General features: G+C 47.3%; 1 long non-coding RNA gene across 1 annotated transcript; it reads left to right on the top strand.

Moving 5' to 3' along the window:
- Positions 1-514: 514 nt before the first annotated feature.
- Positions 515-3,856, top strand: LOC134492470 (uncharacterized). The gene is made up of 4 exons (XR_010067443.1): positions 515-619; positions 733-806; positions 1,012-1,084; positions 3,786-3,856. It is a non-coding gene; the product is annotated as an uncharacterized LOC134492470 (long non-coding RNA).
- Positions 3,857-5,502: the final 1,646 nt, after the last annotated feature.

Raw genomic sequence — 5,502 nt, 5'->3', positions numbered from 1 at the left:
CCAGCCCCCCACAACAGGAAAAGAAGGGAATTTTCCCCTTGGCAGACAGGACTCAGACCCCACTAAGTGGTGGGCAGGAGATACCAGGCTGTGCTGCCCTGAAGGGGAAAGGAAGGTCAAACTGCCAAGAGGCCTAGCAGAGAAGCAAGTTGGCATGTCTGGCCCCTCTCTGTGCTCTGTGCCACCCATGATTGTGATTGTGCTTTTGTGTTGCCCACAGACAGCTTCCCACATGAAAGGCAAAAGCCAAGGCCACCAAGAGAGTCAGCCACAGGGCTGCCCAGCCACTCCTGGCCTCAAGAGAGCCTCCATCCTTGTGTAGGTTCAAAAAGTGGCCGTTGAGGCTGTTTCCCCAGTAGCCATGGGAACAAGGTTCCAAGCCTGCCTATAGGGCCACCATCGTTGTGTAGGTTCAAAAGTGGCCATTGGGGCTGTTTCCCCGGTTGCCGAGGGAACAAGGTTCCGAGCCCACCTATAAAGCCACTAGCCAGCACCTAGGCTATTCACTTCCTTTCTAGACTTACCCACTGGCTGGCAGACACTCCTCTGAGCCTCTCCTGCTGGTGACCTCTCCTCACACCATCCAGCCTCTGCTATGGTGCTATGAAGGCTGTTCAGAGTGAGTGTGGCCCTCTCAGCTGCCAAGAAACCAGGAAAGCAGGGAGAAAGTCAAGGGCCCCAACTCTCTCTCCCTTAGCTCAGGTCTCTTCCTCTGTTCCCCTCTCCTTACAGAACACCTTGAAAAGGTGTCCATTTTGCTGCTATGTGGACAACAGAGTAGAAGACCTTCCTGTGCCCCTTACCAGGTACCAAGTCCTTCTCCCAAACCCCGGGCTTGGCAGGGCACCATTGACAGGCCACAAGAGTCTGCAGGAGCCCCCACCCCCAGGCTGCTTCCTGTCCAAAAGAAGCTTGCAAGAGAAAAAAAGGCGGACTGACTGGCCAGTCTTGGAAAGGGGAGGCTGAGCTAGCTGGACGTTCTTCCACATCTCACCTTCTTCTTCCAGTCAGGACCCAAGAGGCACAGGAACAAGTCGAGAAGCAGGAGAACACTCATGATGGGAACACCGCTTCTACCTCAGGGGTAAGGAAGGTTTGGCAACATGGCCAGTGGGAGTTCATACCTCAAGTCCAGGGAAGGGGAAGGAATTCTCACCTGGGAAGCCCAGCCAGGCTGGCAAACTCAAGAACAAGAGCCCCTTGGATTCCTGGAAAGACCTTTATGGCTTGGAGGGCAAGGAACAACACTTGGAGAGCCTTTCCCAGCAATCCTCCCACCCCACATGCGTAATTCTCCCTGGCACAATTAAGGCGCAGCTGCTCTGAACCTCCTCCGGATGCTCCTCCCCTCCTGGGTTGAAGACCCTCAATGGTCCTGCTTCTTCCTCCTCCATTTTCCCCACCATCTGGAAAGGGCATCCCAGGTCTGCCCCTACTCCAGCCTCCATGCCTGGCTTCTCCCCTGCCCTCAGTGCAAGATTCCTGATGGGTGGTTTGTAATCTAGCTGCCAGACGTCAGGTTCTGGCTGGTGGAGGGACATCCAGTGACGAAATGGTGACCAAGGAAGGGGCTGAGTGCCTAAGCATCCCCCCTTTTCCTGACCCCCTCCAAGGCAAAAGGAGAGAGGGATGTGTCTTCCAAATGGTGGAAGAACCTTTGTGAAAAGTTGCCAAGCACCCAATCTTGAGCGTAACCTCTTTGGAGAACAGGCAGTCCTTATTCTGGAAGCAGCATCCTCTTAAACTTTTTTTTAAATAGTATTTTATTGGTAAAATATAACAACTAGAAAATCTAATGATGTCCAAACAAAATTATAAAACTGCTAATATAATAAAACAGAATATACAAAATACTAATTAACGGAGTGACAATTGAAGAAATTAGCGATATACTCATAAAGTATTAATATAAAATTAGCTCAATCCTTTAACATATTATTAAATCTAGCCATATAGACCACTTATTACTCCATCTTCTCAATTTTAATACAGTATATTATTTCAGTGTGATGAGTGAAAGGTCCCCTGTGCAAGCACTGAGTCATGTATGACCCTATGGGGGGGACGCCGCTTTCACGACGTTTTCTTGGCAGACTATAGCGGGGTGGTTTGCCATTGCCTTCCCCAGTCGTCACCTTCCCTAGCAAGCTGGGTACTCATTTTACCAACCTCGGAAGGATGGAAGGTTGAGTCGACCTGAGCCAGCTACCCAAGAATCCAGCTTCCACTGGGATCGAACTCGGGTCGTGGGGAGAGTTTCAGTTGCAATACTGCCACCTACCACTCTGCGCCACACAAGGCTCTGATTATTTCAGTACAACAATATTTATATAATAAACTGAAATTCTTAAAGTTCTGTTATTTGGATGCCTTAGAATAATGTACATAGATAACTGAATACTCTATCAATATTAATTATAATTTTGGATATTAATACTACAAGCATTACAGTTATTTAACCCTTTCTTCAAAATTAAATATAACATTAGGAATGAGTAAGTAAATAAAGGAAGAGCATACATCAAGGTGTTTTATGATAAGGTTCGAACTTAAGCTGAATTACATTATATTAAGGTCTCCACATTGCTATTAATTGTTGTATGTGTATCTATATTTGTATGTATATATGTATGAGTATGTTGTTGTTTATTCATTCAGTTGCTTCCGACTTTTCATGACTTCATGGACCAGCCCACGCCAGAGCTTCCTGTCAGTCATCGCCACCCCCAGCTCCCCCAGGGACGAGTCCGTCACCTCTAGAATATCATCTATCCATCTTGCCCTTGGTCGGCCCCTCTTCCTTTTGCCTTACACTCTCCCTAGCATCAGCATCTTCTCCAGGGTGTCCTGTCGTCTTATTATGTGGCCAGAGTACTTCAGTTTTGCCTTTAATATCATTCCCTCAAGTGAGCAGTCTGGCTTTATTTCCTGGAGGATGGACTGGTTTGATCTTCTTGCAGTCCAAGGCACTCTCAGAATTTTCCTCCAACACCACAGTTCCAAAGCATCGATCTTCCTTCTCTCAGCCTTCCTTATGGTCCAGCTCTCACAGCCATATGTTACTACTGGGAATACCATTGCTTTAACTATGCGGACCTTTGTTGTCAGTGTGATGTCTCTGCTCTTAACTATTTTATTGAGATTTGTCATTGCTCTTCTCCCAAGGATTAAACGTCTTTCCTGGTTGCAGTCAGCATCTGCAGTAATCTTTGCACCTAGAAATATGAAGTCTTTCACTGCTTCTACGTTTTCTCCCTCTATTTGCCAGTTGGTTGCCATAATCTTGGTTTTTTTGAGATTTAACTGCAACCCAGCTTTTGCACTTTCTTCTTTCACCTTCATCAGAAGGCTCCTCAGTTCCTCTTTGCTTTCAGCCATCAAAGTGGTATCATCTGCATATCTGAGTATGAGTATGTATATATGTTGATAAAGGAAAATAAGTGAACCATACAAAACAAGTTTAGCAAATTTGATGTACTAAAAAAACTAAAATAAAAAAGTCAAAAAGGAGAATAAAAAAATTGAAAAAAGGAAAAGAAAAAAAAACACTTGGGTTTCTAACCTGCCCCCTTTTATGTGTCTGCTGGTTTGCAATATGTACGAGGGTTTATGGCCCCTTAAAAATCAATCTGTAGATGATTATATATCCTCTTGACCTTAAGGCTTCCAAATGCACTCTTCCTGTTGGCACTGGTATCAAACCTTGTGCCCTAGGCTTTAGCCATCCGATTGGGATGCAGAGAGCTTTGGATTTATGTCTGAATACGAACAAATGTCATTTGCAGGATTCGATGGAAGTCCAGGGGGGTTCCTTAGCACACAGCTTTGAAGATGGGGAGTTCATTCCCAAATCGGCAAGGTACCTGTTCTTAGCTAAGGGATTCGGAAGCCCCCAAGAAAACGGCTGCAGTACCATCCAGAAGAAAAAATCCTATGAGAAATGTCTGCTGAGGGGAGGGATAGATTTCTATGGGATGCATGCTCAACCCCCTGAGCAGGAAGCCTTTCTGTCCTCATCAATGGGATGAGGGGCCATTTGGGGCCAAGGGGGGACTGGACAATGAAGGCACCTGCACATGGAGCACATGTTTAAAGCACAGTAAAGTAAGCAAGCTTCTGATTGTCCAAAGCATGACTTTAAATGAAACAGCACAAAAGGAAAAGGGAAGGGTGGGAAAAGGAAAACAACCCTCTCATCTTACTCTCTGGCCCAGCCGGGTAGCAAGGGCTGCTGCTTGGCCAACTGGGGAAGGACCAAAGCCTGTTTGAGCCACTTTCTCAGGGAGATCCACCTCCTTTCCTTCTCAACACCTGCTTCTCATAAAAGGAAGAATGACTCAGGTTAACCCCCATGGAAGGCCAGCTGTTATGGAATGTCTTTCTGAGGGGGAAGGTGATATGGAGATAGCTGGGCAAGGAGGAGGGAGTGCATTCCAGGAGCAGAAACGCTCTCACAGCATCAAAGACCTTGGGCAACCATCCAAAAGGGTCAGGCCAAAGCCGCCTTAGCGTGTTGGTGTTTTGCCTTTCTGTATTGCTAGTTTTGCTCACTTTGGCAAGATTCTGTTGCCAAAGATGAGGAACCAGAGCAGAAGAGGCAAGGGACCTACACAATTGAAGAGATCTCCATTAACATCTCTTCCAGCACATGGGTAAAGAAGGGCAGACTGTTTTCTGTTGGGGAGGGCCATGGGGAGGGGGGCCCTCAATTCAGTTCTCCTACCCTGAGTGTACCATGCAGGGGTGCTGTGGGGTGCTGGGGTGACAGAAAGCCTGACCCTTGGGGCAACTTACACAGGCTGGAAATGGATACCCAAGCTCTCATGTGATTGGCTCATTCGCTGCAATGAGCTGCCCTTTGCAGCTGACTGGTGGCCTAAATAGATGCAACACCCTGCCCACACCTTCTCTTTTTCTGCTTCATCTTCTCCGGCACCCTGCTGCTTCCAGGCAGGGCTTTAACAGGCCAAGCATAGAAAGCCTACTTTTCTGGGGGGATGGGTGGGGTGCGGTGGGGGATTCCTCCAACTTGGGAGATGTATCATGCAACTGAAGCACTGTTCTGGTCAGGCATCCTGTGTCTGATAGGCCTTCTCTTTATTCTGGAGCCCAACAGGTGCCCTATTTTCGTCTGTACAACCATTGAGGAACTGCCACCCCTTTCCAGGAACACACGTATGAAAAGCATTAGGTCTTTTCTGCTCGTTTATTTAAAACAGTGTTTGGTGGAAGCCTTGCAAGATGGTGGCTATTGCAGATAGAAATGTTTCTCTCCTTCTCACAGTGGAGCGAAGGACCTACGGGGAAGCTGGTGTGCTGTGGGTGTGAGACAAAATGTCACCCAACCAGTTGATGGCAGAGGGATCTGTCCAGGGAAAAGAGGGGCCCTTGGTCAGATCCTGCACGGTTCTATCTTAGCTCTACTTCTCTGTCTTCCTCCAGAACCTTAGTTATGACTCCCGTTCCACAAACTGACCCCTAATCTAGATCTTATCATCCTGT

The sequence above is a fragment of the Candoia aspera genome, chromosome 2 (genome assembly GCF_035149785.1).
Source record: "Candoia aspera isolate rCanAsp1 chromosome 2, rCanAsp1.hap2, whole genome shotgun sequence".
Classification (NCBI taxonomy): domain Eukaryota; kingdom Metazoa; phylum Chordata; class Lepidosauria; order Squamata; family Boidae; genus Candoia; species Candoia aspera.
This window is presented reverse-complemented; position numbering and strand designations above follow the sequence as displayed.